The sequence below is a fragment of the Orbicella franksi genome, chromosome 11 (assembly GCF_964199315.1).
Source record: "Orbicella franksi chromosome 11, jaOrbFran1.1, whole genome shotgun sequence".
NCBI lineage: Eukaryota > Metazoa > Cnidaria > Anthozoa > Scleractinia > Merulinidae > Orbicella > Orbicella franksi.
The window spans coordinates 7,057,379-7,079,874 of NC_138155.1; the positions used below are offsets into that span (position 1 = coordinate 7,057,379).

The following is a 22,496-nucleotide window of genomic DNA, read 5'->3' on the forward strand; positions in this document are numbered from 1 at the left end:
TACATCAATTGAAGTACTGGTAGCTACATCAATTTAAGTACTTGCTGTGATACTAAACCGATTGTTTAATGTTGTGTTCTTTCATATTTCAGATATGCTTCCTCCAACATTTGGATTCAAGTGCCCAGCAGGTCCATTGCTGGTATATGCAGAACGTGACATGTTTTCAGCAGAAGTAAACTGGACAGAACCAGTTGCCACTGATAATTCAGGAATCATGCCTAGGGTGACGTCGAATTACCAACCGCCACAAAGACTCAGTCAGGGAACTCACGTGATCATATACACTGCAGAGGACCAATCAAAGAACAAAGCAACTTGTAGCTTCACTGTTAAAGTAACAGGTGCGGATTAAACGTACACGAAGTTTCATATATTTACTCTTGGTAACATTTGTTTCAGCATATCTGTAATAGCAAATTGTTATATAGGATATAGCTTACAAAACGTGGCGTTGCATCTCACCATCTCCCCCACCCCCCATCTCTACACCAAAAAACACTGTTTTTAATATTTGTGGCTCCCTCGTCTTTAGTTTGTTCGTGATGTTAATACATTATTTTAACAGTTTGCTCTTTTCCGACGGGCAATACAGTTCTATTTAAATGCTAACCATCAATTAAGTGGTCATCATTTTAATGTCAACAGTTATCAATTGCACATCGCTGATGGTAGACCAAGGAAGTCCACTGCGCATGAGCAGCTGCGGTAGTCATTTTGGCGTACAATGCAAGTTTTCTTGCATGATTGGTTATCGTTTGAATGGCTCATCAACAGTCACCTGTGTTGCCCCTGGCAACAGACCCCCTGGATCATGGGATAACCCACTGCCTATATGTCAAGGTAAGTTATACAGATGATAGCTTTCATATAATCAAGCGATCCATTTTATCTTTACGCTCGGAATCATGTTCAATCGAGCTAAAATGTATTGGCAGTCATCAAGCTGAAACAACAACCATGATGAAACAACAGGGTATCCTTGTAATATTTGTTTGTTTAATTTTAATTGACAAGTTTGGCTCAATGGTTGATGTGCTGGACTCAGGAACTTGCATTTTGTGTGGTCTAAGCAATGCATATTTAGCAACTGATCTTTTCGTTTATCTGTAGCTATAACATGTACTTCTCTGCCTTCTCCGTCTTATGGAGTTAAGACCGGCTGTACTCACATTGGATCAGAAACTTATAATACTCATTGCAGTTTTACATGCAATGTTGGCTATACTCTTGTTGGTTCGCCGGCTAGGCGGTGCCTAGAAAATGGGACTTGGAGTGGAGACATGCCTTCTTGTCAAGGTTAGTAAAAATACAACCTTTACCATCAAAGGCTGTTAGTTATGCAGTTTTGAAAGCTGTAAAAACACCAGGCACAATGACTCACTTTGGTAGGAATATACCTGCTCCATTTCATGGTTAAACCTTTCTGTGGGCCTTTGCCGATTACGACTGATGGTTTCATAGTAGAGCAACAAGACAAATGAAAGGAAGATTAAACCAGAAACAGCTGCTTCTTTGCAGAATATTGGAAGTATGTCGGGAAAAACACAGGCTTGAAGAGTGTATTACATCAAGTTTAAAGTTCTTAATCTCAGGAACAGTCTTAACACAAACATTACCTTAGCATTAACGCGTCAGAAAATTTTTATTTCTTTGTCCGTTTATTTAGTAATCAGTTGTGGCGCACTCACTCCTCCAGCGCTTGGTGTCATTTCTCCACCTTCCTGCCGAGTTGGCAGTAATTATAGCCAGACATGTCAATATACTTGTGAAAGACTCGGATACGTTCTCAAGGGATTTTCTGTAAGAGTGTGTGATACTAACGGACAGTGGACTGGGTCAAACGTAACACGTTGCAGAGGTAAAGTGACTTAGTTTAACCTAATGTAGACTGTTTGCTTATTTTATTTCCTTCTACCTGCATTTCTTATTATCAGAATATTAATACGATGAACGTCTTGGCAATCATTTAGAGGAAGTACTGATCTACTTCTGCCTTGTTAGAACTTAACCATCATTTTCCCTTATAGTCACTGGTGTACTGGTCATCAACTCTTAATGCGTAGTCTTCGGTATTCTCAATTCTATTTCTTTTGTTTTGTTTTGATTTTATTTCAAAATGTAGAAGCTTTAACAATTTGTTTATTCATGGTGTTTGTCTTCCAGCAAACTGCTTGCTTTAAAAGGCTGTCTTTTTCATCGTTTGTAGATATTGCTCCTCCTTCATTCAATGACACCTGTCCCAACAATATGGTGTTCTATGCTGCTGAATGTTCGTCCAGCGGTTTAATTACATGGAATGAACCAGTGGCTACTGACAATTCTGGTCACGTGTCTATCAGCTACCCTACCATTCGTTCTCCTGCCAACCTTAGTATCGGTCTGTACAGTGTACTTTATTCTGCGATAGACAGCAGTGGAAACCAAGCTAACTGCACGTTTATAGTTCAGGTAGCAAGTAAGTCAATCCTCCTGTCATGAGGAAAATATCATGATAAATAGATATATACTAAAGAAAGAAATGTTTGCAAGACTTTAATCACTTCTGATTATATCATATCCATAGTTTTATTTTAAAGATGCGGCTTTTCTCTAAAGACAGAACTGAACTTTTCTGATTCACAGGAAAGTCTTGTACTATTCTTCAAGCACCAATACACGGGGCCATAACTTCTCTTTCGTGTGGCTTTTTATTTGGTTCCCTGGCTTCCTTCTCTTGTGATAAAGGATACCAAATGGCTGGGTCTCGACAGCGCTCGTGCAGAGCAGATGGAACATGGTCAGGCGACACAACCCTATGTAACAGTAAGTGACTGCTACCCACGTCTTTTTGATTTGCATACTTTGTGACGCAAAACGGAAATTTCGTGCAGCACTGTTATATCATTATAGGACAGCATCACACTGGAATTGATTGCTCGCGACATTCAGTAACTTGTTGCTTCCATGCATAATACCTAATTGTATATTTTTGGATCGCTTCGGCAAATCAGGCTCAATTAGTTTCCCGATAGCCTGAACCATGGCCTGACTAATCTCAACTGACATATCGCCGAAGCGTACCAAAAAGATACGATTATATACGAGAACCGTGTTGACGTATGCGAAGATACAAGAGTCGCTGGAACGATTACTGGATGTCGTTTTCCGTTATTTCCAGAATAACCAAGTGTAAGTGTTATCGGCTGAGGCTGATAATATTTGCAGTGACCTTGATAAGTCTGGATATCGCGAAAAATCGAACTTAGTAATTGTGTTAATACATATTGAACAAACCTAAGTTTCATTCACTGTTAGTGAAATCAATTTAGTTTGAAGGCTGAATGTCCACTTCATGCTAAAACGTTTCTGTTCAGCTGTTCGTGAAAATTATCCCCTTTATTTATTCTACCTATTACGACTTTTTCCGTGGATTTTTTGGTGTTTTCCGCTTCTGCATTATCCACTTTATTTCTGCATTTCGTAAAAGGGAATGTGATCGAAACGAAATCATCTTTGTAGCTGTGCGACCGCGCTTAACAAGTGACCAGTATCTAGAATTATCTTAAGCCAACAGATTCTATGGAAACTGAGAGCCTACAGTGTAATAAGTATAGGTAATCGTATGAGTGCAAGTGCAATTAAAGACTTCCGCAACGACTGATATTTGAAAATTCTCTCAAACTTACACAAACCTTTAGGGGAGTGTACTGTGAAAGAATTTACAAATATCACGAGTTGTGTAAATCCTGAATTGCTCGAACCTTCATACGATTACTCATTTATTATATGACTGCGAAAATCACAAAAGTTCACGCGTTAATTTGCACTGTGGTGCAAATTAAAAATAAACGACAAATTGGCCCGCTCTCTCTCGAGGAATGCACTTAGCGTTTCTATGCTGTTACTTTAAACATATACAAGTAAAATATCCTTGACCGTGCTTTGCTCCTTTATCAAGCACTGAAAGGAAAGAAAGCGAAACACGGGCCGCTAGCTATCAAACTTAAACTCATTGAGCTTTATTAAGAAACAAAGCAACTTTTCCTTATTCCAACGTTATGTACAAGAGTCCCAGTTATCTTTCAAAATGGTTCATAGTTCGTGTTTGCTTTCTTCCATTTGTTAGGTGTCCGACAATTACAGCGCCAACACATGGAGTGATATTTCCTTATCCATGCACTTCGATCTCTGGTGTAAATTATGGAACAGATTGCTTCTTCATGTGCAATGTTTCCGTTGGTTACCGACTGGAAGGTGCACAAAACGTATCCTGCCTCGAAAGTGGGTTTTGGAGTGCAGATACTACCAAGATAATATGTAGCAGTATCTAATCTAGATGTATTTTTGTACGTGGTGTATTTACCTGATAAACCAGAGAAATTGAACTTAATCATTTTCGTTATTTAGCTGTTTTGTGTTTCTCCGCGGTAGCAGGGGCACAAGACCATCTCTGACCAACCTGGTTGTTTTTTGTTTTTGTTTTTGTTTTATTTGTTTGTTTGTTTATTTGTTTGTTTTTGTTTTTCCTGTTGATTCTTCAGCTCCACTATTCTCTAGTCTTTCTCTTCCTCTCGACCTTTTCTACACAAAATTGCCTTCATTTTATCTCTTGACCATCCAATTTCTGATTTCCATGCAACCTAGTGTCCTCAAAGTCATTCGTTTTCCTTATCTTCCATGTTTTGCAGACAAAGCAGGACTAGCTCTGAAGCACACTAAGATAGATAGTCCCTCCAACCTCAACAAGATAGAGATCCACTTAGAGCATGCTCACGTTGCTGATCCATAATTTAACATTGATATCATCGGCCGTACTTATTGTGCTTGGTACATACTGTCCCTCACCAGATTTACCACACGAATCCTTAAATTTCATGCTGTATAGACACTTCTCTTCTGCTTAAAACGTATTTTATTTCTAATCGTACAATGATATTTCTGCTGTTCTTTGGTATCCATTTAATTAGACTTCGTTATACTGTTATCTGAGTTGTCATTCAGTACAGCTAACCTTCGTGGTGACCTTTAATTCTCCTGCAAACCACCTCTTATGCTAAGTGTTCTTCTTCTTGGTCCTCTCCATGTACATCCACTGACGTAATCAATATACTCCTTATTTACTTTGCTCCTCGCAGCACATTACAAGTTCGGTGCTTAACGAACACAGTCCATTTCGTTTGCACATTGGGGAACTCTATAGCATTATCAGGCGTCTTATCAGTTATCTTATCGGCCGCAAAACCTTTCGTTAGCTTTAGTTCACCTAGCGTAATGAACTCACTGCCATTACTGACTATATTTGGAGCCTATTGCTTTTCTCCAGAGCGTATTTGACTCCCCTTGTATCAAGCTTCTACAGGAGTGGGTGATATCGGCTCCCAACAAAACCCCCAATCATACAGAACAAGTTCATCTAATAGATTTACACATAACTAATTCACTTCTGGAATCCGCCAAGAGAAATTAGTTTCCAATAATCTTTCCAAACTACCACTTAACAGATGTTCAACCTCCCAGTATTCAATGCCCACACGATGTGGAGATTCCCACAGAAATTGGACAACCATTTGCAAGCGCGACGTGGCAGGTACCAAACCCCACCGACAACTCTAACGAGTCCGTAAGCCTCAGTGGTTTGCTTCCGCCCCAAAAGTTGGATGTTGGCAATAAGCACATCACATACATAGCGACGGATTCAGCTGGGCTCATTGGAAGCTGTACATTTTCTATTTATGTCAGAGGTAGGATATGTTTTATTTTAAAGTCATCGAATTCCAATTCTAAACGTGCTCATCTTTTGGAGCTGTTGTTTTACCCATTTCAGCTCTAATAGCAGGAATCCACAAGATTGGATTAGAGTTTCGATTTCCAACTTTCCGTTCAAGTTCTCAAAAAAAAAAAAAAAAAAAAAAGGCAGAGAAAGCTATGCAGCCCCCACTTTTATGTGTCTCTTGATGTCACCCATTTACAAGGCGTAAAGCGATTAAGAGCTGAATATGTTTTATTTATACGAGGTTCTTTTTACAGAATCCCAAGTGTTATATAGAAAAATCAAAAAATTTCATCGCTACTCTTTACAGAAATTGTTCATAACGTCAACAATTCTTATGTTCTCAACTCGCTTAATAATTGTTCCCGTTTTCTTCTTTAAATTTTCTAGAAAATTAAAGATGAATCTTAGCATCTCAGCTGAATAACTTTGTAAATTGCATTATCTTATCAACGTCCTGATTTCAATTAAATAACAAAAATGCGGGTCATTGAGCTTGCTTCTAAATTGTAAGCACTTTAAGCGAATATAAGGGCTGTTTCTACCAGGCTAAGCTGTTGCTATTGTAACCATTTACGCGAAAAGATGTGCAAACCTTCTTTTACCAATGAATCGGTATTCCGTTTGAGATTTCTTACTGTAGAATGAACTGATTAAGAGTGATAGTATTGGTGCATCAATTTATAAGTATTCAAAACAGCCGCAAACTGTTGTTAGGCCACCTAAATCGTCTATATAACAAAATTCTCGGTTTTAGTTGGCTCTCCACGCACCTGACTGTCATTCAGTTAGCGTGCGATCGCGAAGATGCTCAATAACAGGTGCGTATCCAGTTACGACCTTTTGTAACTATATACCTGTGATTGGACGCTCCGACATCCACGCAACAATTAGCTAGGCGCGCTTTAAAGACTTCCTCCTCTACTGTTTGTAGCACTTCTTCATCTCAAAATTTGTTGCTGGTACCATTAATTAGTAATTAGACCACAGGCCGTAAATTCATTAAGAGATGGTGCTCGTAATTTCAAATGGGCCTTGCCAACGCCATTAGACCAGACCAATTATGATTTCTGGCTGCCATATTAATAACCCATCTTCAAAACATCATTTAAAACATTTTATGGCCATTTTTAAAGCCCTGGACCATTTAATATTTTATCATGTAAAGTTTTCAATGTCTTGTTTTAATTGTTAGACTTGCTCTAATGCTTTGCTTTTTTAAAATTTTAATGTGTCTCATATTTTATTTATTTATAATTTTTTTTTTATATTATCGTTTTATATTTGAGAATCTTTCTATGTTATCGATTTTCAATAGTTCATCTTTTTATTCTGAAACTATTAATATGAGGGCCACTGGTTTCTCAGTTGCTAAGGTTATGTTGTACCCACAGTAATTATAAGTAACGTTAATCATCATCATCATCATCATCATCATCATCAACATCATTTATATCATTATTATGTTCACAAACAGATCTTGAACCGCCTAAGATTGCAAACTGTCCCGATGACATCCGCAAGACGTCTTCAACGAAGCTGACAAAGATATTTTTGCCAGGAGTCACTGTCACAGATAATGTTGGCGTCCACTTATTTACAACAAGCAGACAAAATGGAAGCGACTTCACATGGGGAGAGCACAACGTAACTTATACTGCATCAGATATAGCAGGAAATACTGCCAAGTGCCATTTCCAAGTCATTGTAACCGGTAGATACATATAAGTTATTGAACGTTATTTTGTTAAAGACAAAAAGACAACAGACGAAAAGACAAAAAATAAATAAATAAATAACAAACCCTTGGGAAATACCTGACAAAAAATGCAAGGCTTGCGCGGGCGCTTAATCAAAAATTAAATTTTAATAAATCGAGTAACTAGTTTTCATTTATCTTTACCTTTGTAAAAGATTACACCTGTCCGGATTTACAACCACCTTTGAATGGAGCTAAGGCATGTGAGACGTGGCTAAAGGGCATGTTTTGCACCGTACACTGCAATGAAGGTTTCGGGTTCGTTGATCAACCAGAAGCACTGTATGTGTGTAGTCCTAAGGGAGCCTGGATAAATACAGGGAAAGGAACGCCCAGTCTTCCTGACTGCTCAAGTAAGAGAAGGTGCTATGTTCTAAACGTGTTATTCTAAACAAACCTAATATGATGTGCGGCATTTTCGTCCCATTTTTAGCACATTATCTTCGTTCAATTTTTACCAGTTTTAAGGTATAATTTCGTACCCTGCGTACTATAATGGTTTAATAAAAATATCATTATTTATATGTTTATTTTATGACAAGGTAGTCTTGAATCCGAGTGTTTCGATTTGTTATTTATTGGTCTGGATTCAGCCAAACGGACTGTTTCCATGGAAACGGTTATAATTTTTTTTGTTTTTTTGTTTTTGTTTGTTTGTTTTCGAAAGCCGGACAAATCAAAATTTGCCACTAGCCCAAGTGCCATATAATAAGCTACTTACCTAGCTTGCTCGAGCCGTTAAGTGAAATACTGGCCCTCGCTCGCTTTAGCACAGACCTCGGGCCAATATTTCCCAGAGAGGCTATTGCTCTCCGTTATTAAGAGGTAAATATCTTAATATTGCAGAGACTCACATGCCCAAAGAAGCCGTGGTAAATGGAGATGTACATTATCTAGTTGACAAGTGCGGCGGAGAGAGCGTGAACGAGGTCATCGCCGGCAACTTTATAGACCTTTTCAGCAACTCGCCGTTTGGTATGGCTGGAGGCTGCAATGGGAAGTGCACCATCGACAACGTGAGGGTTGAATGCGGAAACCAAACTGAGGCACGCCGGCGAAGAAAGGCAGCTGATGGCGAGCAAGCGTTTAAAATTTCCCTAACTGTGCATTTCTCTTTAAAAGTTCCGTTACCAAGCAACGCCCCCTTATTTGACCTCAACCAGACCAGTCAACAAATATCAAATAACCTGCTCGAGGCATTGAACGAAACAGACCTGACTCTGGATATCAGCGGAGTTATTATAGTATATGATTTATCAAAGCCGCCAGTGTTTCGGCTTACCAGTCTTGTTTGTAGTGAAGGACAAGTCCAAAGAGGGACAAGATGCGGTAAGAAGTTTCCTTTTGCTTTTGACGGTCTTCATTTTTGGCTTTAAATGTTCTATTACATCTAGGGAGAACTCTAACCTGTCTAACAAATAGTCTGTCTTTTAATACTGTCCAAGTTAAACTGTTCACTAACTAGTGTACATATATTTTTTTAAGAAAATAGGTCACCTGACTTTACAAAAATCAGAAAAATTAAATATTGTAGGTACCGTCTTGAAAGGCAAGATAAGAATATACGGTGCACTTACCTTGCTTGCAGTTTAATAGCTTATTAATAGCTAATTGATAGTTAATTAACAACTTAGCAAATTTCTTGCCTTCGTTTTACCCCCCCCCCTCCCCCCACCACTTCCCGTCCCCTCCCCTCTACCCCCATGTTACAGAGGTGATTCATGACGCGGTTGAAAAACTTGTTTGTCGGGACAGTGATTGGCCAGGTCTGATAACTTTCGTTCCTGTTTTAATTCGACGCACACACATGCAAAAAACAAACAAACAAACAAACAAACAAACAAAAAACAACTGTTCGTGTTCATCTTCACGTACAACAAGTAATATTGTATTTTTCAATTGAGGGTTGTGAAACCAAAACCAATGTCATCACTTTAGCTGAATAATAACGCAGAGGACACAGAAAATCTTAATTAATCAATCAAAACCTGAAGTTAATACACGTAGCTGTCGCGAAGCGCTGGAAGACGTTTGCGAACTAGTAATATTTGGTTTTGGTTTTACTTCTGATTGGATAAAATGGTCCCGGTAGTCCTTTTTGAACCGATCGCGTAGCATAGTAATGCAAAGCCAATTACTTTTCGGCAATCAAGTGAAAACCGCTATAAGTACTAAAACAAGAAATTATCAATATTTAAGATTGCTATGAGGTGGGGATAGTTAATGTCCTTCTTTTAGTCTTCTCAGGAGTTTAATTACCAATTTACATCTAAACATTCTTCTAAAATTTCGGGAAAACGATGAAAACGTCGCATTTCGTTGACGACCGACAGCTACTGCACTCTAATGGCTGATAGTATACGAGTAGCTCAGCCAATCAGATTGCAGCATTTGCATTAGTATACAAGTAGAATTAGAACACAGATGCTGACACTACTTTGTTTTGTTTATTCTACTCTTTGTATTAGTGAACTGTCCGCTTGGGTATTTCTTTAACACCACTGGTTGCCAGGCATGCGCAGTGGATGAATACCAAGATCAAGAGGCCCAGACGTCATGTTTATCCTGTCCATCCGGTACAACTACATTTGGACAAACGGCATCAAAGTGGCACGAAAATTGTCAAGGTTACTTGAAAATGAAGCTTTAACTTGTTTTATTCTGTTAAACAACACATCTCTTGGTTATAGGCAATTTCAAATGCAAGGAAAACGTGATCGCATGATTTTAAGATATGAAACCAATAATTTTTTTGCGATAACTACAGAAATTCTCGCGCGTTTATTGGCTAAGTTTTATTGTCAATAAGCGGACAGACACATGGATTTATAATTCATGCGATGCGTCAACAAACGAGAGTGGATAGTTCGACAACTTGTTATCGTAAAAAACAAATTGATGTTAGTTTTTAATGCGTCTGTCCTTTTATTGACAATGAATTTCGTCATAACTTTGTCAAAGTAGTCTGCGGATCCACTTGGCTATCGCCTCGTGGATCCAGAGCTACTTTGACAATGTTATGACGCAATTCAAGATCAATAACAGGACAGACGCATGAAAAAACGACGCGAGTTTGTTAAATTGCGTCATATTGCTGCACGACAATAAGAGGTTAGCACTAGCAGGCCTGTCAAGTCTTGAGTTGGGCGATGAAGTGTAAGTTTGCTCGCCGCGGAAGAATCCCGTAATCTGTCGCCATTTAATTATTTTTGTTGACATTTTGACATTTCCTTTCAGAAATTCCCAGCCCTTCCAGCCTTGAAGAACAAGGTTTATCCAAGCCAATTCTATATTCAATCATTGCAATAGGAATCTGCGTATTTATTGGACTGATTGGTCTCACCATCTTTTGTGTGCAGAAACACTGTGTGTAAGTTCTTTCATTACTAAATAAAAATGTACTTCACGAAAGCGTTAAGTTAAAAAATGTCTATCCATCTATCTATTTTGTGGACAATTTCCTTCGATCATTCGGTGTTGGATCTAGATGGATCAGCTTCATTTTAAACAGAATGAGTTGAAAACGTTCCAGTGCCCCAAATCAATAAATTGTCTTAACCTGCTTAATTCCTATGTTTTTACGGTATATAACTTTGCATAAGAGTAGGAGTAATTTTCCAACTGCAGTGATGCTTATGATACGGGTTTATGGGTCACCCACACAATAATAATGCAAATCTCAAAAAACAAACTAAATCTAGACATGAAATAGTGACACCACTCGTAGCCTCTTTAGAATCGATCCATTTAATAACTTAACCATCCTCATCTTTATCAATTTACATTTATACGCTATATGCACATTATAGTGATTAAATTAACTTATTTTTTTTTTCAGGATTTTAACAATTTTTTACACGAGCGCGTTGGATATGAGATGCTAGATAGCCAACCAGGCGCGGAGCGTCGAGCTGGCTATATTCATCTCATATCCAACAAGCGCAAGTAGAATAATTGTTTAATTAAAAACGCCTCTAAAAAATAGCAAACTAGACTAGAATAACAATAACATTACCAAAAATCACTCGTGCGCTTACCATATTGGTAGAGCATGGTATAATGGCTCATAACCCATGATGGCTAAGCCAATGAAACTCTCGAATTGCATTATCTAATGATCCAGTTTTTGATAACTTTAATTATTTTATTTCTATAGTGCTGGCAAAACAATGTCACGAAACGAAAGACGTACTTACCCGTACCCAGTGGATGACGATATGGGACGCAGCAATCCAACATATGCTGATACTGAAACTATTCAAACGAAGGATCCATTTTCTATAGAAATCTGTCAATTTCAGAAGCGCGGTCTTTGTTTTGACAGTGTGAATTACCTTTCGCAAGATGATGCACAAGATGCAGCTGGAAATGATTTCAGAAGACTTAATTTTAATCAGTCAGAGGTGTAGATTCCATAAAAGGGTGGTTTTCTGCACTTTGCCTCTAACATATTGAGTGATTTATATCAGAACTATCACATGCACCATTGTAGTAGGCGAAAACACGAATAGACCATTTTACAGTTGTCTGCTCAGTGACCTGGCCTTTGTATGGCAGCGAGGCTAGAGTTGACCTTGTTTTGATACAGACCTCACTGCTTTTGTTGTGTAAAACAAGTTGTTCTGATGCTAACTAGGTGCATTTACATGACAAAAATAATTACTATGATTACTGTGATTATTGAAATAATTACATGGTCTATTATATACATATCCGTGTCAATTTCAGCACAACGATCCTACCTCTTTTTCAAGAAAATACACAGGCTTTTGATATCAATTAATCTCAAGCAGTCTGTCACCAAACAGCCTACTCACCCACCTTGTTTGTGTGTGGCTGCCTGGCTGCTGGTCCCTGAGCCTACACAGCGTGGCGGCCCAGGCTGTCCTGCAAAGTAAATGACAAGTTCTACCGTAAAAAATGCTCCACTCTGTGGCCCGGTTTGGTACCAGCTGTTTGCCAGGGACCTAGGCTGTCTGCCCCAACCCTCCTTGTAGGGGACTATAGCTGGCTTTCCCCCAATTTTGACTCGTTTTCCATAAATCCAGACATATAGACAGGGAATATTTTAATTAGTCGTTTTAGCATGTAGGTTAATGGTAGAAAAATACTTGATCGCTTCTCTTTTGGTAATTTTTTATCGATTTCTAGACAATTAAGGCATGGCTCTTTCCTTATTGCACCCAAAAATTAGGGGGGTGGTCTATCTTCTCAGGCTTTAACCACATTAAGCTAAAACGTTTTCAGACTAATAGGCTTGCAAATCTTGTCATATTTAGCTGGATGATATATGCAAATTAGGTCACGTGACCTGTCGGGACTATCTTTCGCTCAAATTTCTTTTTAGAGAAATGGCACCACTTTTTACAGCATCTAGGAAGCTGGCATTATCTTTATAATGTTAGGAATAGTACGTACTTTACATCCGTGCCTGGACTTGTTGAGAGTTTTTTTTAAAACAAAAGCATAAATTAAGAATTTACTTTTATTGGGAGACCGGGCAATAGTACAAAAAGCCGTTTATTTTCAAAATTGATGAAAAATTTAACAACGTCCGGGAACAGATGTTTTGTTGCTAACCTTTTGAGCTATCTGGGTGCATTCAAGGTAAATGACTCCTGATGTAAACTGGTGCCATTTTCGCTCAAAGAATTTCTGGAAGTTTTTGGCCGCCAGATGTAAAAGGTAAGGTAAAGTCTGCATACGAGCCAAGTGGCCCATCAGGCCGGAGCTTATCCCGGTTTCTGTAGCATGAAGCGACTAGGAGTATTTCTACTCCCCCCTGGATGGGACGCTAGTCCATCGCAGGGTTACCCCCGGCATTAAGTTCGCCGGTACCCATTTATACACCTGGGTGGAGAGAGGCACTGTGAGAGTAAAGTGTCTTGCACAAGAACACAACACAATGTCCCCGGCCAGGGCTCGATCCCGGACCGCTCGATCCGGAGACGAGCGCACTAACCATGAGGCCACCGCGCCTAATTTGCATATATCATCCAGCTAAATATTGAGATATGCTTCTATTAACAAGGTGTCCATAAAATTTAACTAAATGGGATTAGGGTTAGGGTTAGGGTTTAGGTCTAGGGTGATGTTAACCATCTTATGTTAAGTTGGTTTCTGGAAACAGTTTGCAATAATAAAACTGAAACTGGGATTACAGTAGCTGTTTGAATGGGCTAGAATCTGCTATGTTCAACCTCCTTAAAGAAGAATATTATTCTTATTGATCAGTTGCTTCAACAACAACACAGCAATAACGACAACAACTTTATTAACTCATACACTTACTCATTCTCCTGACGTGAACGGTTCGGCTTAATCAAGGCGATCAATTCAACAAGAGCTAAAAATTCACCCCAACTCTTAAAGAATGATAGCTTTGTTAAACAAGAGGGACGATTGAGAGAGCCACTTGAAATTTAGCTTCGATTGATTGTTTGCTTTTTTGTTTGCTAGCTTGTGTTTTTTAAGTCACCTCGATTGATAGACCAATTTCAAAAAACATTTCCTCTAAACTGACAAGGACTCTTAACATGGACACTCTTACATGTTACAAGTTACTAGGCGTTGTGCATCTAATGTTATCCCATAAGTCGTTTTTACTTTTAATACCAACAACTAAATTTATTACGAACTTTGCCAGTATGCAAAAAGTTTCAAAACCTATTTTGAAAGGTAGCTCTATTTATCAACTCCCACCCCCCAGCCCAGCTTTGTGTCCCAGGCTTCTCAGACTGGCATGAATCATCTTTACAAAGACGCCGAAAGGCAGAAAGTCAAGATATGACTCCCCATAGTAGACTCAAGCCGATAGAAGACTGTTAGGAATTGTAAAATACTACTGCAGCTCAAAATTAAAAAAAGAAATAAATAATAATAATAATAATACAAAAAAAAGAAAGAAAGAAAAACAAAGGAAATATTTTGTATTATTATTATATAGCTTGGGTAAAGTTGAATCTAACGCGCGATTTTATCGGTGGATTTGTGGTCCAGTCGCATTACCGAAATGTAATCCTAACCGCTCTAGCTACTAACCAGAGTTTACTGAATTGTTATATCCTTTTCATTTACATATTTTCATATCTATTGGGATTCCACATGCATACCCCCAAATATTACATAACATATTAAAAATCATCATCATCATCATCATCATCAAAGAGAAAGTAACCCTCCTTTGGGTCAGTTCTCTTCTCTCACTTGGAACTGGAAATGGGTTCAGAAATTTTCAGGTGTCCTGGATGTACTGGCGATATCCTAGTTGTGTTAATTCCTCCAGTCTTACCACTTTACACTAAATGCCAGCAGCTATATAACATGACGGTACCCAAGGGGCTTCTACTGTAAGTACCGCAGAGAAATGGTAGGAAATTTTCCTAACATTCCTTACGTACTCTCATTAGGGTTCTTCGTCTTGCGGCCATGGAAGGCGTCATAATCTGTTTCAGTGACATGCCGATGATATTAAATAAAAAAATAATAAACCAGAAAGGGCCGATGGAATATGAGACAAGCTTTAAAATGAAGTAAAGATATTAATAGTGCTTTAAATGTAAATAGTGCGTTTGAGTCATTCCCGATGCTTTCAAATGATGGCGGACTCCACCGACGCCAATAATCTGGAACAAAACAAGGTCATTATATATCGGATCACGTCTAAACGCCCGTGGAAAAAGACTTGGGCAGGAAAAAAAAGTGAGCGGACAAAACCGGGAAATGCCGATAAATCAAGTAATCCCGCAATGATGAACGAATTACACAACATGAACCTTCCTCTGCTTCTCCCCCTGAACCAAGTTCAGATCTACGACCTGAACTTAAAGGTACCAAAGTGCCTACGAATGGATGTTGAGCGCGGCGAGCAGACGTAAATGTCTTGTTTACCCAATGAAAGCCATCACAATAAACTCTGAGCTTGCATCGAGATGCTTGTCCGGGCGTAAAGGAGCGTTTGATTAATCAGTCTAAAACAGATCTTAAGGAATAAAAGCCCAGATGATCTGGAATACTTGTCTGAGTATGTCGTTGGCAGTGGGAGCCACGTGCAGTACTATCATACTCGGCAATTGAAGTTATTGTGTAGAAAATATCGCGCAATTACACAGCCGAGGGCAAAAAAAAGAAGCGTGAGGAGAAACTTAGCACATGGAGCTAAGATAGATGGTCAGTGTTTTAGGTGACCATGCACGGCTACCAATGGCTTGGCCAATGGCTAGCCAGGGGCTTGTACAAGCAACGAATCGTACAAGTCCGTAAGTAACGACCTCCGAAAGAAGTGAGCCCACCCCCCATCCCCTGAAAATAGAGGAACTAAGATTCAAAAGTATATATTCTTTTCCAATCAATAACCTGAAAAACGTACGATAAACTAAAGGCGATTCAACTAGGGAACGTATTGCTTATTCCAGGATGGCGTCATGAAGAGCCCTGGTAAAACAAACCCCGCAAAATTTTCATCAAGTAACAAGAAGGCACTAACAGGACCTTTTCTTCAAATTCAAATTACTAAGATTAACAACTTTGCATCATTTTTAACAGGAACACATAAAAAAGTACGTTTAATCATATTGAAATTAAAAACTCGACCACAGCAGTCAAATATTCATAATGCAGATTAACGTAGCAGTGCATCATGAACAATAAAAATAGTTTAAGGTATCTCACATCACGGCCCACCCATGTGCCAACAACATAAATTTGAGCTGGAACAAAGAATTTCAAAACAATTTATAAGAAGTCAGTGTTTTTACGAATTATACCCACAGCCTTAAAGGAATGCAGCCCTGTTCTCATAAAATTAAAAGAAAAACAACAACAGCAACAAAAATCAACAACACCGGGAAGAGATACTTACAGTAGAAGTCATTTGCCTTCCCTCATGGGGTAAGAGATTCCTGCCTATATCAACTTTCTTTTCTCTCGTAAGTCCTTGCGCGTTCAGAGTTGCGCCACACTCGCGTTTTAGCTGCCGGGATCTCAAGCAATGCCTACCTAACTTTTTAAATACGCTACTTTTAGCCCTCCCCCAAATCTACACAAGTGTATTTCACTTGTGGAAAACTATCGATTTGCACAGTGGTTGGATATTCTCGCCCCTATCAACTTTCTTTTCTCTCGTAAGTACTCTGGTGTTTAGAGATGCGCCACACCCGCGTTTCAGGAGCCGAGATCCAAACCAATGGTTACCTAACTTTTTAAAGATGCTAGTTTTAGCCCTCTTCCAAATCTGTAATGTTTATTTCACTTGTGGAAGTCTTTCGACTTGGACAGTCCTTAGGTGAAAGATTCTAGCCCCTATTAACTTTCTTTTCTCTCGTAAGTTCTCCCGCGTTTAGAGATACGCCTCACTCGCGTTTTAGGCGCACGGATCACAACCAATGCTTACCTAACTTTTTAGAGATGCTACTTTTAGCCCTCTCTCAAATCTACACACGTGTATTTCACTCGTGGAAGTCTATCGATTTAAACAGTGCTTGGGTGAGAGATTCTCGCCCATATATATCAACTTTCTTTTCTCTCGTAAGTTCTCACGCGCTTAGAAATGCGCCACACTCGGGCTTTAGTTGCCGGGATCCCAACCAATGGTTACCTAACTTTTTAAGGATGCTAGTTTTAGCCCTCTTCAAATCTCCAATGTTTATTTCACTTATGGAAGTTTTTCGATTTGGACAGTGCTTGGGTGAGAGATTCTCGCCCCTATCTACTTTCTTTTCTCTAGTAAGTTCTCGCGCGTTTAGAGATGCACCATACTCGCGTTTTAGGTGCAGGGATCCCAACCTATACTTACCTTACTTTTAAAAGATGGTACTTTTAGCCCTCCTCTAAATCTAAACACGTGTATTTCACTGGTGGAAAAATATCGATTTGCACAATGCTTGAGTGAGAGATTCTCGCTTATGCCAACTTTCTTTTCTCTCCCGCGCGTTTAGAGATGCGCCACACTTGCGTTTCAGGTGCCGGGAAGCCAACCGGTGCTGAACTAACTTTTCAAAGGTGCTCCATTTAGCCCTCTTTTAAATCTACACACGTGTATTTTACTTGTAAGAAAACTATCGATTTGCAGAGTGTTTGGGTTGGACATTCTCGCCCATATCAACTTTCTTTTCTCTCGTAAGTTCTCGCTCGTTTAGAGATGCGCCACACTAGCGTTTCAGGTGCAGTGATCCCAAACAATGCTTACCTAACTTTCTAAAGCGGCTACTTTTAGCCCTCTTCAAAATCTTTATCTGTCGGTATGCGTCGGTTTTCTGTACACTGTCGTTCGTAGTTCGTTGTTGTCGCGGCTTACCAAACAGTCTAGAAAAGGAAGTTTTCCATTTTCTTCGATCTCTTTAGTAAAGAAGTGCCGATCTCTTTACTAAAGAGATCGAAGAAAATGGAAAACTTCCTTTTCTAGACTGTTTGGTAAGCCGCGACAACAACGAACTACGAACGACAGTGTACAGAAAACCGACGCATACCGACAGATTACTTGACGAATCATCCTACAACTCGACTTCACACAAAGCCACGACTATAAAGACTTTGACGAGACGAGCGCAACTAGTTTGTGACACACCGGTCAGCTTACGTGACGAAAACAGATACCTTGAACGTGTTTTTCACAAAAACAACTACAACGCTGACTTTATTAGACGAAACATTTACCGACCTACTGAAGCTGACGCTACGAACAGAAACCCTACGCCTGTTACTACAGTGACTATACCTTACATTAAGGGCACTTCTGAGACCATCTCGCGGATCCTACAGCCCTACAACATTCGTGTAGCCCACAAACCTACAACTACGTTACGACACTTACTGACCAACGTGAAAGACAGAGACGAACCTAACGACAGACAGGGAGCAGTTTACAAGATCAAATGCTCCGACTGCCAGGCTTCCTATATTGGTGAGACTGGCAGAAACCTTAACACGAGACTGACTGAACACAAACGAGCCACGAGAAATGGTGATGCCAACAATCACATTGCTGTACATCATCAACTGACAAACCACAACATTGACTGGGACTCTGCTCAGTGCTTAACCTACAGTACAAACTATTTTCAACGACTGACTCTGGAAAGCTGGTACACTAACCTAGAACAAACGCCTCTTAACAGATGTCAACAACTACCGGCGCCTTACAAACGACTTATCCACGACAGAAACGAAACCGACAAACGGACTTCTAACAGACCGACTTAACAATACACGGACCAAACCGACCTACTTGACTAACAATAGACGGATCGAAACCGACCAATGACTGATGACAAACTTTACACGAGTCTTTCAGCCAATACCATCATGGCTATACTGACCAATCACGTTCAACGGACCAGACTTATAAGATCATCGACTGACAAACACTATTCACTTGACTCTGAAGATGACTTCCGCTCAGGTTGTCGAAACGTCAGTCACCAACAACAGTTCTTTTTAGAACTACACTCACCCGGACGATCACACTATACGAACTTTCTTTTCTATCGTAAGTTGTCACGCGTTTTGAGATGCGCCACACTGGCGTTCTAGGTGCAGGGATTTCAACCAATGCTTACCTAACATTTTAAACATGTTACTTTTAGCCCTTCCCCAAATCTACACACGTATATTTTACATGTAGAAAACTATCGATTTGCACAGTGTTTTCGTTGGACATTCTCGCCCATATCAACTTTCTTTTTTCTAGTAAGTTCTCACGCGTTTAGAGATGGGCCACACCCGTGCTTAAGGTGCCGGGATCCCAACCAATGGTTGCCTAACTTTTTGAAAATGCTACTTTAAGCCCTCTTTCAAATCTCCAACGTTTATTTCACTGGTGAAAGTCTATCGATTTGGGCAGTGCTTGGGTGAGAGATTCTCATCCCTATCAACTTTCTTTTCTCTCGTAAGTTCTCGCGCGTCTAGAGATGCGCCACACTAGCGTTTTAGCTGCAAGGATCCCAACCAATGCCTACCTAACTTTTTTAAGATGCTACTTTTAGCGCTCCTCCAAATCTAAACACGTGTATTTCACTTGTGGAAAACTATCGATTTGCAGAGTATTTGGGTAAGAGATTCTCGCCCATATCAACTCTCTTTTCTCTCGTAAGTTTTTGCGTGTTTAGAGATGCGCCACACTCGCGTTTCAGGTGTTGGGATCCCAACCAATGCTTACCTAACATTCAAAGGACACTACATTTAGCCCTTCCCCAAATCTAAACACGAGTATTTCACTGGTGGAAAACTATCCATTTCCACAGTGTTTGGATTGGACATTCTCGCCAATATCAATCTTCTTTTCTTTCGTAAGTTCTCGCGCGTTCAGAGATGCGCCACACTTGCGTTTCAGGTGCCGGGATCTCAACCAATGCTTACCTAACATTTTAAAGGTGCTACATTTAGCCCTGCTCCAAATCTACACACGTGTATTTCACTTGTGGAAAACTGTCGATTTAAACAGTGCTTGGGTAAGAGATTCTCGCCCCTATCAACTTTCTTTTGTCTCGTAAGTTCTCGCGCGTTTAGAGATGCGCCACACTTGCGTTTCAGGTGCTGGGATGACAACCAATTGTTACCTAACGTTTCAAAGATGGTACTTGTAGCCGTCCCACAAATCTAGACACGTGTATTTTACTTGGGGAAATGTTTCGATTTGCACAGTGCTTGGGTAAGAAATTCTTGCCCATATCAACTTTCCCTTCTCTCATAAGTTCTTGCGCGTTGAGAGATGCGGCACACTCGCGTGTCAGGTGCCGGGATCCCAGCCAATGCTCACCTAACATTTCAAAGGTGATACTTTAAGCCCTCTCCCAAATCTACACACGTGTATTTCACTTGCAAAAACTATCGATTTGCGCAGTTTTGGGGTTAGACATTCTCGCCCATATCAACTTTCTTTTCTCTCGTAAGTACTCTCGCCTTTAGAGATGCGGCACACCCGCGTTTTAGGTGCCGGGATTCCAAGCAATTGTTACCTAACATTTCAAACGTGCTAGTTTTAGCCCTCTTCCGATCTCCAACGTTTATTTCACTTGTGGAAGTCTATCGATTTGGACAATGCCTGCGTGAAAACTTTCTCGCTTCTATCAACTTTCTTTTCTCTGGTAAGCTCTCGCGCGTTTAGAGATGTGCCACACTCGCGTTTTAGGTGCAGGGATCCCAACCAATGCTTAGCTAAGTTTTCAAAAATGGTTCTTTTAGCCCTCCCCCAAATCTACACACGTATATTTCACTTGTGGAAAACTATCGATTTGCATAGTGTTTGGGTTGGACATTCTCGCCCATATCAACTTTGTTTTCTCTCGTAAGTTCTGGCGCGTTTAGAGATGCGCGACACTCGCGTTTAAGGTGCAAGGTTTCCAACCAATGCTTAGCTAACTTTTCAAAGATGGTACCTTTAGCCCTCCCCAAAATCTACACACGTGTATTTCACTTGTGGAAAACTATCGATTTGCATAGTGTTTAGGTTCGACATTCTCGCCCATATCAACTTAGTTTTCTCTCGTAAGTTCTGGCGCGTTTAGAGATGCGCCATACTCGCGTTTGAAGTGCAGGGTTTCCAATCAATGCTTAGCTAACTTTTCAAAGATGCTACTTTTAGCCCTCCCCCAAATCTACACACGTGTATTTCACTTGTGGAAAACTATCGATTTGCACAGTTTTTGGGTCTTACATTTTCACCCATATCAACTTTCCTTTTTCTCGTAAGTTCTCGCGCGCTTAGAGATGCGTCACACTTGCGTTTTACGTGCATGGATACGAAGCAATGCTTTCCTAACTTTTAAAGATGCTACGTTTAGCCCTCCCCCAAATCTACACACGTGTATTTCACTTGTGGAAGTCTATGCGTTTGGACAGTGCTTGGGTGAGAGATTATTGCCCCTATCAACTTTCTTTTCTTTCATAAGTTTTCGTGCGTTTTAGACGTGCGCCACACTCGCGTCTTAGGTACGGGGATCCTAATTTTTGCTTTCCTCTCTCTTTAAAGATGTTAGTTTTAGCCGTCTTATAAATCTCTAACCTGTATTTCTCGTGTGAAAGTCTATCGATTTAAACAGTGCTTGGGTGGATATTTTTAACCATGTCAATTTACTTTTTCCTTGTCTTTTCTCGCGCGTTTAGCTATGCAGCACTTTCGAAGTTTTGGTATCGGGATCTTAAACTATGCTCACTGGGCTAGATGCTAGTTTTGGCCCTCTCTTAAATTTAAACATGTGTATTTTTTACTTGTGGAAGTCTTTCGATTTAGAGAGTGCTTGGGTAAGAGATTCTCGCCCATATCAACTTTTTTTTCTCTCGTAAGTTCTCGCGCGTTTAGAGATGCACTACACCTGCGTGTCTGGTGTGGGGATTCCAGAGTATGCTCACGGGGCTCTTTAAAAATGCTAGATTTGGTCCGCCTCCAAATCTACACACGTGTATTTCACTTGTGGAAGTCCGTCGCTTTGGAGAATGCCTGGGTTAATGATTCTCGCCCATTTATATCTCTTTTACACTCGCGTGTTTTCGCTCATTTAGCAATGCGGCAAACTCGCGTTTTTGATGTGGGGATCCCAAACTATGCTTAAGAGGCTCTTTAAAAATGCTAGTTTTTGCCGTCCACGAAATCTACAGAAACGTATTTCACTTGTGGAGGTCTATCGATTTGGACAGTGCTTAGGTTGGAGGTTCTCGCCTATATAACCTTTCTTTTCTCTCGGAAGTTCTCGCGCGTTTAGAGTTGCGCCACACTTGCGTTTTAGGTGCGGGGATCCCAGCCAGCGCTTAGCTAACTTTTTAAAGCTACTACTTTTAGCCTTCCCCCAAATCTACACACGTGTATTTCACTTTTGGAAATCTGTCGATTTGGACGGTACTCAAAGTTCGATTTATATTAACTGGGGCGATATTTCTGAGTCCCAGGGACTCTAAACTAATTCGAGAAGACTTTGGTTGTCAGAAAAAGGGACAGAGGAAAAATTTTTCAACGCTTGGTTATGAGCAGTCTGCCCGAGATATAGCCCTCTT

General features: G+C 40.0%; 1 pseudogene across 1 annotated transcript in view; it reads left to right on the forward strand.

Annotated features, from left to right (window-relative positions):
* LOC145502481 (uncharacterized) overlaps positions 1-15,173 on the forward strand; it is a 46,960-nt pseudogene extending 31,787 nt beyond the window's left edge. The window contains exons 16-29 of the transcript XR_014051339.1: positions 93-344; positions 649-843; positions 1,114-1,299; positions 1,670-1,861; positions 2,210-2,458; positions 2,626-2,805; positions 4,081-4,305; positions 5,484-5,723; positions 7,230-7,466; positions 7,667-7,864; positions 8,358-8,840; positions 9,980-10,138; positions 10,749-10,881; positions 11,668-15,173. The product of XR_014051339.1 is annotated as an uncharacterized LOC145502481 (transcript). The remainder of the gene's footprint in view (positions 1-92; positions 345-648; positions 844-1,113; positions 1,300-1,669; positions 1,862-2,209; positions 2,459-2,625; positions 2,806-4,080; positions 4,306-5,483; positions 5,724-7,229; positions 7,467-7,666; positions 7,865-8,357; positions 8,841-9,979; positions 10,139-10,748; positions 10,882-11,667) is intronic.
* Positions 15,174-22,496: the final 7,323 nt, after the last annotated feature.